This window comes from Mus musculus, chromosome 10, assembly GCF_000001635.26.
Source record: "Mus musculus strain C57BL/6J chromosome 10, GRCm38.p6 C57BL/6J".
NCBI classification, from domain to species: domain Eukaryota; kingdom Metazoa; phylum Chordata; class Mammalia; order Rodentia; family Muridae; genus Mus; species Mus musculus.
In genome coordinates, this window is record NC_000076.6 from 3,717,105 (window position 1) to 3,733,000 (window position 15,896).

The 15,896-nt window shown below is 43.0% G+C and overlaps 2 long non-coding RNA genes across 3 annotated transcripts in view; one reads left to right on the plus strand and one right to left on the minus strand.

Annotated features, from left to right (window-relative positions):
- Window positions 1-1,053: 1,053 nt before the first annotated feature.
- Window positions 1,054-14,803, plus strand: A330032P22Rik (RIKEN cDNA A330032P22 gene). Its single transcript, NR_169108.1, has 4 exons — window positions 1,054-1,083; window positions 11,624-11,695; window positions 12,993-13,083; window positions 14,374-14,803. It is a non-coding gene; the product is annotated as an RIKEN cDNA A330032P22 gene (long non-coding RNA).
- Gm30164 overlaps window positions 4,208-15,896 on the minus strand; it is a 38,242-nt gene continuing 26,553 nt past the window's right edge. Inside the window, exon 3 of one of the 2 annotated variants that reach the window (XR_003948984.1) lies at window positions 4,208-4,422. This is a non-coding gene — a long non-coding RNA (predicted gene, 30164). Of the gene's footprint in view, window positions 4,423-13,196; window positions 13,388-15,896 lie in introns of those variants that run through there. The other variant, XR_003948983.1, reaches the window with a different exon arrangement.

The following is a 15,896-nucleotide window of genomic DNA, read 5'->3' on the forward strand; positions in this document are numbered from 1 at the left end:
GAAAGACCCACTTCTAATCTGGACCTTTGAGAGGGAAGATCCTTCTTTAGTCTGGGCCACACCTTCTGCTGGCAGTGTATTTAAAAGACATGGAAGAAGGAAGTTTGCTCTCTGTATGCTTGCTCTAGTTCTTGCTAACAAGACTATTTATTGTCATTAGAGCCTACTTCTTCAGGATTCTGGCATAGACTAAAAACCAATTGGGATATCCAGCTTCCTGGACTGAACGACTACTGGGTTCTTGGACCTTCAGCTGGTAGACAGCATTGTTGAACTAGTTGGACCACAGCCTGTAAGCCACTCTAATAAATGCCTTAGATAGATAGATGATAAATAGATTTGTGGTAGATAATAAGTATATGAATGATAGATAATGGATGATAAAAAATACATAATAAATATATGAATGATAGCTAATAGATGAATGAGAGGTAGATACATACATACATACATACATACATACATACATACATACAAAGTCATTCTTTAAGTTCTATTTCTCTAGAGAACCTGGACTAACACATTAATAAAAATGTGGGATTTCTTCAATCTTGCATCATATGCTAATTAAAGCTCTTTGCCTTTAAGGACCCCATAGCTGCTCTCTGAGGAGATCCAGTTGCTTCCCTGCTTCTTAGATAGGAAGATGAAACTGGAGTCCAGAACCTTTAAGTTAGCAGCTCAGGGATCTCAACCTGTAGAAGAGGGAATCCAGGATTCCAGCCCAGGTCCCTGGACTGTAGGCTCCACTCTCAGACAGATGCTGCCCCCACTCCTTGCTGGAGACCAAAGGAGGATTTTCGTTCTCTTGAGACCCTGACAAAGCCAGGAGTAGATCGTTGTTACTATAGTCTCTCGCTGAAGAGTACCACCCCTTTCCTTCCCACACTGAAGATCAAAGAGACTTTCCTGAAAGCCTACAGCAAAGAGCTACTCAGGGAAGGCTGACTCTCCACTCCGCTCTGCCTGGTGGGGAGCCAATCTCTAGGGCCACCACAGGAAAATCTAACAGGATGCCAAGGCTCTGTGTCCAGAGCCAAGCCCTTCCCATCTGTGTCACATGGGATGAGGACTTTGAGCACGGTGAGTTTACAATCGCTTCTCTTCAGATCCACTTGATCATACCTAAACGTGGGAAGGGAACTGGCCAGACAACAGTGACAGCTGGCCAAGAACATGGAGGGAGGCTAAACGCTGGTTCTGATATCAGAGCTGTGCCTTGAAGGACATGCAGGATCGCAGTAGGCAGAAGAACAGACATGCTGTGCTTTGGGGAGGTACGGAACCCTCAGGAAATTGGAGGGCAGTTCCTTCCGCTGGTGCTTGAAGGGTGCTGGTCACCTCGGACTGCGCTGAATGGGTTTGGGAAGCAGGAAGGCCTGAGAGCAGGGAAGAGGGGTTGCCAGCTTCCTTCCGTTTCTCTCCCCGACTCCTCTTCCTGTGGTTCTGAGAATCAGCTCCTCCTTCGAAGTGGATGGAGGGACTTTCCTAGCCTCCTATCTGGACTGAAGCTAGACAGACTGGAGCCTGCAACAATGGCTTTCAATCGAGAGCCAGAACTCGGACTTAGGGGCAGCATTCTCCATAGAGGAGGAAGGGACTGTATTGTTACCTATTTGTGGAAGGCCTCCACACAGAGCATAATGCTTCTAATTATAACCAGCTTCAGCAGGCTGCTTTCTCTTGTTACTGATATAAAACTCTGTTCAGGACACATATATGCATACATGTGTCGTACAAAATCTGAATTATTCAGCTGTACTCCTTGTTGGGGGTGAGAATAACTGGAGGGCCTATAGAGCAGTGTCTTGAAATAAGTCAGAGATTACAAACTCTTCTCTACGTAAAATGTGAACATGATATAAAGAAGGCTGAAGCCCCCTTGATGATATATTTATGTTGCAGGTGTGTTTCCCCACTCATCCCCCTCCCTTCTCCATTGAGTCAACTATTATTAGTATCGTGCTATATGTAATTCCAGAATTCTTTACTATATCTTTATGTAGCTGAACATATGTATCTGTGTCATATGTTCTTATGGACTTGGAGGATGAAGCATGCCTTCTCATAATATAGGAGACAGAAAGTTCATTCCGATACAATGTCCTGTCGTCCTCACTAAAGATAAGCCTTCATTCTTGGTAAACTAACTACTAGTTCTACTTCTTAAAGAGGCATGACTAGTTGAACCTGAGATGCCCTCATCTGAGTGTGAGCTAAAGGGATGCTGCTTTCCCCTGATAATTTGTCTTCTTTTTTAAAAAATTTCAATAAAATGGCATATTGGTGATTGTCAAATATTAAAGAAATTCTTTTGCCTTTGTTGTAAAGAACAAAGATAAATTTCCTTGGGATCTGGATTTATGGAGATGGTAAAAGTCCTCATAAATGGGTTCCAGGTGATAGACCCAACTGGCTGTCAGGCCACCCTTGGGTTACTACATGGATATTAGCATAACTCAGAAATATTGGCAGAACAGGTATGCTGATGTTTTTCTTCTACCATGTCTTTGGAAGGATTTCCACTGAAGTTACAATGCCCAGGATAACTTAGGAACAGGGAAACACTGCAAATCCCAACCTTCCTCCAAGATTTCTTTCTGAGTGATCACAATCTTCAGGATCAGTTTCTTCCATGACCTTGCTAGTACAGTGAGGAGGCAGCCCATCCCTGCATGGAACCAAGCCTCATGTCTCATCAGCAAGTGGGTCGCATGTTGTGATATTCTAACAACATGCAAAAGGTACCTGGCTCTGGATGTGAGACAGTCCTTGGCTTCCCAAGACCTACTTCTCCATCTAAGGAAGACGGAAGCTGTCTTCAGGTTAGAGACTCTAGGCTGTGATGTCACAGATCAATATCAAGAAATTCTGTTGTAAAAGAAAGAACACATACATGAGATAAAATTGTGTCCCCATTATTCCACTTTTGCAAATGACAAGACACCAATGTCACTTAACTCCTGCTTCTCTTTAAAACCCATACTAAAATATTGAAGATACATGTGGAATATTTATCTCTAGGCGATGAAAACCCTGAAGATCTAAGAGAATATAAGTTTAATTGTTACATTAGTCATGCCAGAAAATGACAGTCACAGGCAGCAGCACCCCAGAGTGTCTCACAGGTGTGATGGCAGAGCTCTGTTAATTCCCACAGCAGGGAGCAGAGACTCTGGGAGCCTCACCCTGCAGCTCTGCAGTTCTTTCTAGACAGTGCAACTAGAGACCTCACCCTTTGCCCAGGCTCCTCTCCACATCACCCCATCCCTGGCTAAAGGGAAGAATCAGAGGCCTGTTCCCAAAAGCTTACCCTAAGTGGCTTCTGACAGCCCCTCTGAAGTGTCAGAAGCCAGTGGTGACAGGGCTATGGAGTCACACCCTGTCAGAAGCTGGACCCCAACCAAGCCTAACCAAAGGGTCTCTGTGCATGCCTTGTTTGTCTGACGGAGTTTTCCTTTTCCAAAGAAAAGGCCTTTCAGTTTCTTTGGTTTTGAAAGCCCAGGGAGGTTGCAACACGCTACTGCATAGCACATAGGGGATCATTGGTTCAGTGTTGAGATGAGTGTTCCACTGGACCATTTACACAGCCTCTCTAGTACTCTTGTGTTTTTACCCAGAAGACTCAGGTCGTGTGAGGCTGATGCTGACAAGTTATGTCATTTGCATAGTATGTGTGGCCCTAAGTGAAATCACACAAGCAAAGCTCTCAGTAATACAGAAATCTCAATAGCAGCCATTAAGTGGTCTTTCTCACCACTCAGATTCTATTGCGTCCCATAATATTTGAATACTTGTAGGCCTTCTATGCATTTTTCAACTTCAATACAGGTTATTTTTGTTTGCTTGTGCATGTGCGTGTGCGTGTGCGTGTGTGTGTGTGCATGCAAGGTTCCTGAGGAGGCCAGGAGGGTGTAATGGGTCCCCCTGGTGTTGTTGTAAGCTGGACCGACCTACATGAACTGGGTACTCTTGGAAGGCAGGCTGGGGCTGAAAGAGACTAGACCTCGAGAGAAAATAATGAGGCCAAGACAAGTTTTCTCTGATCAAGGCCTGTGAGTTTACTAAGAGACTGCTTATAAAGGGGGAAGGCCCACCCTCTCCCTCCCCACCCCCCACACCCCCAGTCCATCCTTGGTGCTTTGTCACCATGCTGTCAGGACTTGGTCGCCAGGCTGTTGCTTATTCAGGAAGACAGGTTCAGCCTCTCAGCAGGTAGCAGCATCTCAGAGAAGAGCAGGGCAGTTGTCACTTCAAAAGGAAGCCAGCCAAGTAGGAAAGCTGCACGGCAGGTGGCCCCACCTCAGTGGCGACAAGGTCTGCACCAGCCTGCTTCAGGCTGGGGAGGCTACACCCTGGAGCTTGAGTAGCAGGTGTTTGTGAGCTGCTTGGTGTAAGTACTGAAGAGCAAGTTTGGGTCCTCTGCAAGAACAGGAAACACACTAAGCTGCTGAGACTTAATGTACCTGACAGCAGCTTGTTAGACCACGCATGTGTCCAACATCTGGATACTGAATAGTACTCAGTTTCATAGAATAACAATATATGTTACTTTAAGACAGTGGTTCTCAACCTTCCCAAGGCTGCGGAATATACTTTAATATGCTTTCTCATGGCAACCCCCAATCATAAAATTATTTTGTTGCTAACTTCATCATTGTAATTGTGCTACTGTTATGAATCAAAATCTAATATCTGATCTTTGAGATAGCTGATTTGTGACCTCCCACCCCCAAAGGGTTGGCAGCTCACAAGTTGAAAACTACTGCTCTAGGGGAAAGCAATATTCAATGAAATGCTTTCAGATAAACAGCATGCGTATTATTTAAATGGCCTACCCTCGTCACATTTTTAACATTACAATAAGAATAAATATGCTAAGAGATGAACCTGGGATATTACAAAGTCTGTACTAATGAAGAAAAACACCCAAGTACCTCGAAAAGATGGCTTAATGAACATGTACATCTAATGATCTTTCCTACATATTGCAGAGGAAAAAGAATTCTAGTGGACTCCCCCGAATTCAATAAGATATAACATCCCTTTTCACGAGACTTTTATTTCCTCCAGGCTTTATCGAATTGAATAAAGAATGCCTATGGACTGAAAGATCTCTGGCTGGGTGTGGTTGAACCAGCATACATTACATTTGTTTTCTATGTCTTCCTATGAGAGCATGTCATTTGTCATTATTCATGGCTTAGGTCCTGGGGTAGAGCACGAAAGATATAATTATCAAATAATGCACTCTATGCAAAGCATTTTTGTTCATACTTTAACCCTGAAAATAGGCCTCTGGGCATATAATAAATGCAGAAATGGCTCTGCCTTTTGCTGGACAGACAAGGGATAGACAATAAGCCCCTGAAAGGCTACCGACACCTTCAGCAGGAGGCAACCCTGTCTGTAATGCCGGTGTACAGGCCTCTGCTGACACCCCACCCCCACCCCCTCCTGTACAGCCTTTGAAGAGTTGCACAGAGCTGTGGTTCTGACTTCAGAGGGAATCAAACTGATTTAGGGGAGAATGATCATTTGGGGGAAGCAGTGCTTGGCCCCCCTGGCTGAAAGCACAGTGTCCCATTCACTGAGCTGATCCTAAAAGGACTCAAAAAGCAGCTACTGCAATTTAGGGCCAGTTGATGGATTTAAGGGCTGCTGGCTCTTTGTTGAAATGCATATTAATAAAGAAGAGGGCTTTATAAAAACTCACTGTTGCGTACAGGGATCCACAAGGGATCACAGTGCAATGATTATTATATTCACACAACTAAAGAGGTAGGTAGAGTGGGTTCCCTTGTGTTGGGCTTTGCATTCTTAAAAGGAAGTAGGCTTTGGAAGAACTTATCCATAAAATCTGCAGAATGAACTCAACGCCAGCAATTAGATTTAAGCCATCTTTTCTTCTTATCCACTACTGCTACCAAAAAGTTACTATTACTGTCAAGACTCTGCGTGTGTGTGTGTCGGTCCAGAAATTAACACACTAGGGCTGAATTGAATTCCAGAGAATTCTCCTTATCTTCAGATTCTTGGTACACGCCTAGACAAACTACACTCCAGCAAGGACAGAGAAGTGATATAGTAGCAAGGATCTCTGAGACAGCCTGAGCCATGCAAAAGGCAGGATTTGCCCCTTTTTTAATAGACTTGTGCTGGTGCTGGAAGTACTAACTGGGTTCCCAGTAGACAAAACCCAAGGGGAGAAGGCAGGAAGTGTGCCTTCACATTTGAGGTGTGTTTGTTATGATCTAGACACAAAGGCTGCCTTATTTAACTTAAAACATAATTGTCTATCAAACTATGATGGATGAGGAGACTCAAATGGAAAGAGGGTGGTAGGTAACATTGTCAAGGTCACTTTGAGCACTGTGGTAGATATCTACAAATGGCTCTGAAGAGCCCATGACCTAATCCCCAGAACTTGTGAGTATGATCTCACCTCTGACTTTGCTATGATGTATGGCCCTGCTGAGCTTCAGGTAAAGAGATTATTCACAAAGCCCAACTCCATGACGGAAATCCTTAAAAACAGAAAACTCTCTGTCACTGGAAGAAGTTAGAGAGATTTGAAAGTACCAGCTATACCACGGTTGACTGTAAAGGAGAGTGGAGCCTTTAAGAGCTGAGAATGACCCTATTTTAGGAACTCTTTCCCTGGGGAGATGCAATCAACCATTTATGCCCTCCTTATAGGTGCTAACGAAAAACCAAAGGACAATGCTTCCAAAGTCCAACTTAGAGAAGCTGGAAATGTTGGGGGCTTACGGAGTATAGATGAGGAGCTATTTACAGAAGCAGGGTGACTCCCAAAGCACACTGCCCAAAAGTCACACTGCGGCATGGAAAGCAATGTCCTCTCAGCTGTATATATGGCAGCGCTCCTTCAGTTCATCCCATAGACCGTGTCCTCAGGCACCTCCTGAGACTGAGAGTACCTGAAACAGCCAGTGAGTGTCCAGCAACTTTCCCCATCCTCTCCTTCTGAGAGGGGGTTTCACCAACCAGCAGGCCTCATCCCGGGACTCTCCTACAAGTAGCCACAGCTACTCCAACAAAGATGGCAGCTGTCATGCTCAAAGGACAGTGTTCTGCAGCAGACCCCAAAAAAGAAATGGGGACCAGAGACGTGAAACAGAAGCAAAGCAAGCTCTGTTGGCCATGTGAATGAGCTTGGAAAGCCTCCTCCCAGAACCTCAGATGGGGCCCAGCTAGTCAACACCTTGAACCTAAGGTACCTGACAGAGACTCCAGTTAAACCAGATCAGACCCTGGACCTGCTTGTGAAATACTAAATGCTTAAAAGGTTTTGTTATCTGGTATCTTTTTTTAAATTGTATTAATAAAGAATAGATCAATTTCAGACAATTCTGGAACCTGGGAGGTGCAACACATGGAACCAGCATAAGGCATGGGATTTCTGCTATATCATGACACCACAGAGAACATCCCTGGATGCTCTCAGCAGAGCATGCTCCAGCTGCTGTGCTGAGCCACTGAATTAATGGTACTATGTGGTGCAGTGATAGACAAACAACCACAGCAAGCAAGTGGACTCTCAGCTGCATTTCTATGCCACCAAGCAGGTAGAAAAACTTTGCTCCAGTCATAAACTGATTAAAATAAGTGAAGGCAGAATAAAGAAGAAATTTATTTCCAGAACAAGTTAGAAAAATTAGCTCGTGATTTAGTATTTCCTGCCAGCATACCCCAGATTCTTTCCTTACATCTCAATCTGTGGTCAGATGACCTTTCACAGGGGTCACCTAAGACCACTGGAAAGCACAGATATTTACATTACAATTCATATCAGTAGCAAAATTACAGTTATGAGGTACCAATAACTAATTTTATGGCTGGGGTCACCAGAGCATGAGGAACTGTATTAGAGGGCCACAGATTTAGAAAGGCCAAGAACCATTGCCTTAGATATCCATGGTTTGGCAGACCACACTGTGATTGCTGTTGTGTGCATGGTTTTGTTATGAATGTCTCATATCATGCTTCCCAGTGTTTTAGAACATGCTCGTTTGTGATCATATAAATTGTATTATTTCCATTATTATTATTAATTTATCTGTATAAGTGTGTTTGTCTGTGCTATACATGCATGAAATACCCAGAGGCTAGAAGAGTGTGTCAGATCCTCTTGGACAGGAGTTACAAAATGTTGTCAGCTGTTATGTGGATGCTGGGAATCAAACCCTGGTCCTCTGGAAGAGTAGCAGGTGATCTTAGCCACTGAGCCATCCCTCTAGCCCCATGTTCCTTCTCTCAAATCACTCTTTGTAACTACCCTGCCCAGGGGATTCGACGGGGATAGTTATACACATTCTCAAGATGAAAGATTAAAGAGCTAAGGACTTAACCAATTTTTCTAAGACTCACCCAATTTGTAGGTAAGAGAGCAGGGGCCAGTCCTGACTTTTATTTAGGTGCACTCTCTTGGTAGAGATTAAGAAACTAAAAGTCCTGACACTTATAGAGGAGAAAGTGGGGGAAAGCCTCAAAGATATGGGCACAGGGGAAAAATTCCTGAATAGAACAGCAATGGCTTGTGCTGTAAGATCGAGAATCAACAAATAGGACCTCATAAAATTGCAAAGCTTCTGTAAGGCAAAAGACACTGTCAATAAGACAAAAAGGCAACCAACAGATTAGGAAAGGATCTTTACCAATCCTAAACCAGATAGGGGAATAATATTCAATATATATAAAGAACTCAAGAAGGTGGACTCCAGAAGATCAAATAAACCTATTTAAAATGGGGTACAGAGCTAAACAAAGAATTCTCAACTGAGGAATACCGAAAGGCTGAGAAGCACCTGAAAAAATGTTCAACATCTTTAATTATCAGGGAAATGCAAATCAAAATAACCCTGAGATTCCACCTCACATCAGTCAGAATGGCTAACATCAAAAATTCAGGTGACAGCAGATGCTGGCAAGGATGTGGAGAAAGAGGAACACTCCTCCATTGCTGGTGGGATTGCAAGCTGGTACAACCACTCTGGAAATCAGTCTGGCAGTTCCTCAGAAAACTGGACATACTACTACCAGAAGATCCAGCAATACCTCTCCTGGGAATATGCCCAGAATATGCTCCAACTTGTAATAAGGACACATGCTCCACCATGTTCATAGCAGCCTTATTTATAATAGCCAGAAGCTGGAAAGAAGTCAGATGTTCTTAACAGAGGAATGGATACAGAAAATGTGGTACATTTACACAATGGAGTACTACTCAGCAATTAAAAATAATGAATTTATGAAATTCGTAGGCAAATGGATGGATCTGGAGGATATCATCCTGAGTGAGGTAACCCAATCACAAAAGAACACACATGATATGCACTCACTGATAAGTGAATATTGGCCCAGAAAATTAGAATACCCCAAGATACAATTTGCAAAACACATGAGACTCAAGAAGAAGGAAGACCAAAGTGTGGATACTTCGTTCCTTCTTAGAATGGGGACCAAAATACCCATGGAACGAGATACAGAGACAAATTTGGAGCTGAGACAGAAGGAAAGACCATCCAGAGACTGCTCCACCTGGGGATCCATTTCATAAACAACCACCAAACCCAGACACTATTGCATATGCCAGCAAGATTTTGCTGACAGAACCCTAATAGAGCTCTCTCTGGTGAGGCTATGCCTATGCCTGGAAAATACAGAAGTGGATGCTCACAGTCATCTATTGGATGGAACACAGGGCCCCTAAAGAAGGAGCTAGAGAAAGTAACCAAGGAGCTAAAGGGGTCTGCAATCCTATAGGAGGATCAACAATATGTGCTAACCAGTACCGCCACAGAACTGTGTCTCTAGTTGCATATGTAGCAGAGGATGGCCTAGTCGGCCATCAATGGGGAGAGAGGCCCTTGGTCTTGCAAAGATCATATGCCCCAGTATAGGGGAAAGCCAGGGCCAGGAAGCGGGTGTTGGTGGGCTGGGGAGCAGGGCGGGGAGTGTATAGGGGACTTTGGGGATAACACTTGAAATGTAAATGAATAAAATATCTAATAAAAAATGTATTTAAAAAAAAAAAAGAAACTAAAAGTCCTTGAGATGGAGCCACTAGTCTGGTGACTCCACGTTTCTACAGCATACTCACCTGGGAATCATCTCTCTCACTGCTCACTCAACCTGTGTCACCAATTACTCCAACCAAGCACCCACGGCCTCTAATGCAGGCCTTCCTCCTGCAAGGGTCCCATGGCTGCTTCCACTGCCTCAGAGCAGTACAGGTACCACAGGCACGCTCTGGGTCTCTGCTTCTCCTTTGCTGTGTTAGCTTTACTTATCCTTGAGATCCCGCCTTCCAAGTGTAGTTTCAAGGGCAATTTCCTGCCACAGTGCTAGGTTAATTTTCTGTAGATTGTCTCATATCACCCTTTACTTTGTCCAGTTACTAATTTATAATGACTCAGACATTACCTCACTAAGGTCTGCTTCCTCCTTTATGAGGAGAATCTATAAGGACAGGAACAGCGCTCCTTTGCCTCATACCATGTCACCTGTGGCTCAAGTAGTCCTGGCACAAGGGTGGGACTCATCAAATGTCGAATTGTTAATGGGCAAGTGGCCTGCTGCTGATGTTGTTTGAGGCAGGCTAGCCGTCTCTCCGGTAGGCAAGGGATGGCTTTGCCAAGCAGCCAACCTGTGTGGGTTCCCTTGGCAACTCTAAATGGCATACTTCTGCTTCCATTATCCCTACATCGAGCCCAAGACATGACCATAGGGCCTTCTCAGTGAAAACATGACATTGCCAGCCACTCAAAAGCCCTCCAAGTTTCTGCCTGGAAAGCGCCATCTACCACCATCAGGCTAGATCCACTTCTCCCTTGATGGGCTGCATGGACCAGTATCCCTCAGCTCCTCACACAGAGAGCCCTGTCCACAGAGCTGCTCCTAGGTGGCAGCTGCAACCAAGACAGCCAAGAAAAGCCACAGCTCCCCATGCCTTCTCACTGAAGAATTCAGTCAGCAAACAAACATCCTCCTCACTGCCATTAGGCAACCTGTTGGATTGTACGCTAATTTAAAAGGTGAGTTAATTAAAATGTCTTCGTAATTGAAAACCGATTAAGATAAATTCTAAGGCCACCAACTTGCCATCCATGAGCAGACACTTCTCTGATTTTCTCTTTTCTTTGGTTCTTCTGTCCCATTCTTTTCCTCCCTCTTTTAATTTAATTTTATCTCCTAGGAAAGAGTTACATGGAGAAAGGTTTGAGAAGCTGAAGGAGGTGCTCTGGGTTTCCCTGGGTTTGCACACAAGCTCAGCCCAACAGGGTAAGATACTAGATAGCAAAATCGCCAAGTGTTGAGGACCTGCTTCTCCAGAAAACAGATATGAAGAGGATGTTTCTTTTAATCTAGCCTAGGCTGATTTATCCCCTAAACATCTGCCAGTTGGCCAGCAGTCTGGTAGAAAACACTTTTGCAGAAAGACTTTAACTAGCAAATCCATCAATGAAGCACTTGGGTTTTATGAATAACTACCTTCAATTACATAAATTCTCTTTGCTGAGCCTTTGCAGAAAGCACAAATGTGTGTACTCGAAAGTCTCGCCATTATGAAATTAACTAGGTCTCACTTGCCTTCCTGTAGCACTGCCAATAACTACACAGGGAGAGTGCACGAGGCCAAGCCCCTTCGTCCTTGCTGCCATCACAAGAGAAGGTATGTAGCCATGGTATATTTTGGGCATTCGGATGGTATTTGGAGAAACCCTGATATGTTTCTTTGGAACTGGAGCATCTCCCTGGAGAAGGAGTCACCTCACAGAACCCAGGAAAGCCTACAGTACCTTCAAGAGCAGAAACGTGTGTGATATGTCCAGTGAAGGCTTATTCTACACTGGTAGGATTGGTTTGAAGTTTGGGTGAGGGAGAAACATTGATGCTGAAGAAATTAAAAATGAAAGGCTCTATGCCCAGACACCTGCTACATTAATAGACTCAGACTATAAGGTTAATGGGTTTGAACTTTATTCAACACTAGGAAGTCTCGGAAATGTGTGCGAGGGATATAGCTAATGCCTTCATTCATGAGGTCCACCTCAGCTCGTTCCTATACAAGAGCATGGAGGCATACCTTACCTTTTTAGCACCCACTGAGCTGACAGTGAGTTTTCCTAGATTCAAGTCACCTTTGTTAACAACCCTGGTGGGCCCTTTAATCGTACAACATTGTGAAGTCATCAAAGAAGAAATCGATTGAAAGCTGATGCAGTTGCTTTATGGGATGGCTCTTCAGGTACAGTTTATGCATCAGTGAATGAATACATGAAACCATCATAGCATAATAGACAGGCCAGCAAGCAGTTGCACCTTTATTACAAGAAATTTGTGCAACAAATAACTTAGGGGATGTGATCTCTTAAGGGTGATATCTTTATCCCTGACCTATAAAATTCAGCTTTCCATCTGAGTCTGGGTAATGTGAAACTGTTTAACATCTATTCACCTGAGTCATATTCCACAGTAATTGGCAATGGATGGATTATTTCCTTGCAACAGAGTTAAAAGAGGTTATAATTTAGAGAATTAATTCCCAATCAAGTCTGCATTTCCCTAAAAGGTGTAAGTGTCTTTCCCCAGTGGCGATTTTTTAAACTCAGTCACAAACTTAATGCCTGAGCAAGTCTGAACAATGTTACCATTTAATTAGGCGTATGCTTTTCCAATGCACACCCTGATAAACCACCTGCCTGGCTCACTGTGACTGGCCAGGAATAGCTTCCTTTCTGGCCAGGGCAGCATTAACTGGGAGGGTTGTATACTTTGCAACACAAAAGGGCTGCAGCCAGAGTTTCCAATGGGGACAGAAAAGGTGAAGGTGGCAGGCTTAGCCTGTTTCCTGGTAATGGAGAAGCCAAGCCCATGGATTCCCTCTTTATTCCCTGCATCCTATTGTCAGTCTCTGTACCACAGACTGGATTCGCACTGAGACAAATGGACTCACATGTGTATTATAGCTATGCAAGCGTATTCCAAGTGGGGACCTCGAACCACAAAGCTGGAGTAAGAGAAACAGAATGAAAGGAATACATGGCCGCATTTGAGGAGGTATGTTCGAGAAGGGATTTCATCTTAGGTGTTATATTTTGAATTGCGTGGTTACAAATGTGCTTGTAAACTTCATTAATCCCTATCAAGATTATTTTTCTCATTCTTTTTATTCTTTCTTTTTAAAATAAAAACTGGCAGAATAGTTTTAAAAGACTATTCTATTCTTGAAAATTGAAAGGGTCCATGTCCTAAAGGAAATAGGAGATCAAACATCTTGCTAGGAATGTGGCAGTCAGCTCAGGCAAGTATTGGGTTGCTGGAAATTGATCCTGTGCTTGGATTCTTCAGGACGGGAGTCTTTCTGTAATTATAGGGGGAAAAAAGGTTACTTTGAAACCAGTGTGCTGGGCGGGTCTTCGGTTAAAGGCATCCCAAAGGAATTCAACCTACACAGGCAGCTGGGGCCCACATGACTTGCAGGGTTGTCCATCTTCCCTCATATTCCTGACTAGATCTTTGGCAGATCGTTTATGCCAGTGTGCAAGTCACTTGTTGCATGATTGAGAGTCCCAAGAACAAGGAAGTTGACTGTTTCAAAGAGGGCTTGTTTTTTGTTTGTTTGTTTTTTGTTTTTCAAGGCAACAATTCAGGGAGGAAAAACTAAATTTCTTTTGCCTTAATTTATTTTTTAAAATTCCCAGAGTGAGTGGTAGTCCTCTCTGTACATAGGCACACATTGTGTGTTGAGGTTACAGAATCAGCTTTGCTGACTGAGGCTGGAAGAGAATTGTTAGTAAGATCGAAGATTTTGGTATTCAAAATAAAGTTAAGTTTTAGAGCAGTGGTTCTCAGACTTCTTAATGCTGCTATGACCCTATAATAGGATTCCTCATGCTGTGCTGAACCCCAATCATAAAATTATTTAGTTACTACTTCATGGCTGTAATTTTGCTGCTGTTATTAGTTGTAATGTAAATATCAGATATACAGGATATCTGGTGTGCGACCCCTGTGATAGGGTCACTAGACCCCACCAAAGGGGTTGTGACCCACAGGTTGAGGACCACTCTTTTATGGGGCTTGGAGAGGTAGGACTCGGAAATTTAAAGCCAGGAAGGAAAGCTGGAAGAACACAGACTGTTGAGAGGCAGAGATCCAAGAACAAATGTGACTATGGAAGGAAAAGATTTTATTTCTATCCTTTCAAGAATGATATACACCACTGAGACAGGTAATTCCTCCAGTCCTTAATTGATGTAAAATGAAAATGTAAATATTTAGGGTAAGTTCAATGAGCACACACTGAAGAATCGATCTATAGCCAAAATATTTTGTTGGACCTTACAGTGCAGGATTATATCAGCACTTGGGATGAACAAGAAGAAGAAGAAAAAGAAGGAGGAGGAGGAGAAGGAGAAGAAGGAGGAGGAGAAGAAGAGACCAGACTTTTGAGAGCAGCCTGACTGGCATAGTGAAACTGTATCTTTAAAAACAAGACAGAGAAATGTTTATATTTTTTTTATTTTCTCCTTTTATAGTTATATGTTATTTATTTATTTTTTAGAAAATATTTTTACATATATATACACATATTTATATATCTTACTCTCTTCTCTCTTTTGGCACCCTCAGGTTAGTATCCTTTGTTCTTCTAGACAGTATTACATATTTATTGTATGTACTTATTGTATTATATATTTAATGTGCATATATATGATTTCATGCAACTGTACAAAATCTAGGAATCACAAATTAAAGAAAACTTATGATAGTTACACATCATTATTCTTAGTAATTCCTAAGTGTATCAGATACTCTAGTTTAGTAAACATTTTGTATGTATAGACTCTATTTTATTGCTATCAGTAATATATGAATAACATTTTCTTGGGTTTCCTATGAGGAGATTTGGAGAAAATGAATCTGAAATATTTTATTATTAATTAGCACACATGACAAAATTAGGCTCAGTAGAAAGCAAATCAGAGAATGTGGCCGGCCGTTTGGATTGAGGAATGTATGTCATGGTTCAGTGGTGGCACCCCAGTGCTCACAGCAAAAACTTCCAACGTGGCATGGAGAGGGGATCTTTGTTCCCTCACGACTCAGTTTACCAACACTCCCCTGTTGCCATTCTGTTTCTCCAAGACCAAGTTTCACATACCTGCCAGTAGATCACCTCCTCCTTCATTATTAAGCTCTGTTTACATTTCAGGTCCTTAAAAAATGTCAGTAAGAGTATTTTTTTTCCATCAAAAGTAAACAGTCTGGTGGGTGGCAGTTAGTGAAATGGCTCAGTTAGTAAGTACTTGCTGCACCAACATGAGGCAACAAGCCCACATCTTTTCTACTCGTGTAAAACATTGGGCATGGCAGTGGGGTGGGAGGCAGAGACAGAAAGGTCCCAAGGGCCTGCCATCCAGCCACATGAGTGAACACGAGAGATGTTTGCTAGCCAACAAATCTAGCCAAATCCATGACCTCCAGATCCAAGCTGCTAGGGATGTTACCCAAGTTGACCCCTGATCCCCACACATGCATGCACATGCATACACTCATGCACGCACAGACACGTGACTGTACATCATAGACACACGTACCTAAACATTTGATTTTTTTATTTAAGTTCATTTTAAAAATCTTTTGGGCATGTTTTTGCAGGGTTGACCAGTAGTAAACTACATTTGAAAGTATTGTATTTGAACTTGCTACACATAGCACACACTAGGTCATTTCTTCCCTAAACGTTAATCAACATTTTGCGGTCAATGCAAGAGCAACCTTGAAAGCCTGGTCCCTCTGGCATCTCTCTGTCTGGAGTTTTCCTCTAGTTAATGAGTTGTCACAGAACAGATACCTTAGTGGCAGCC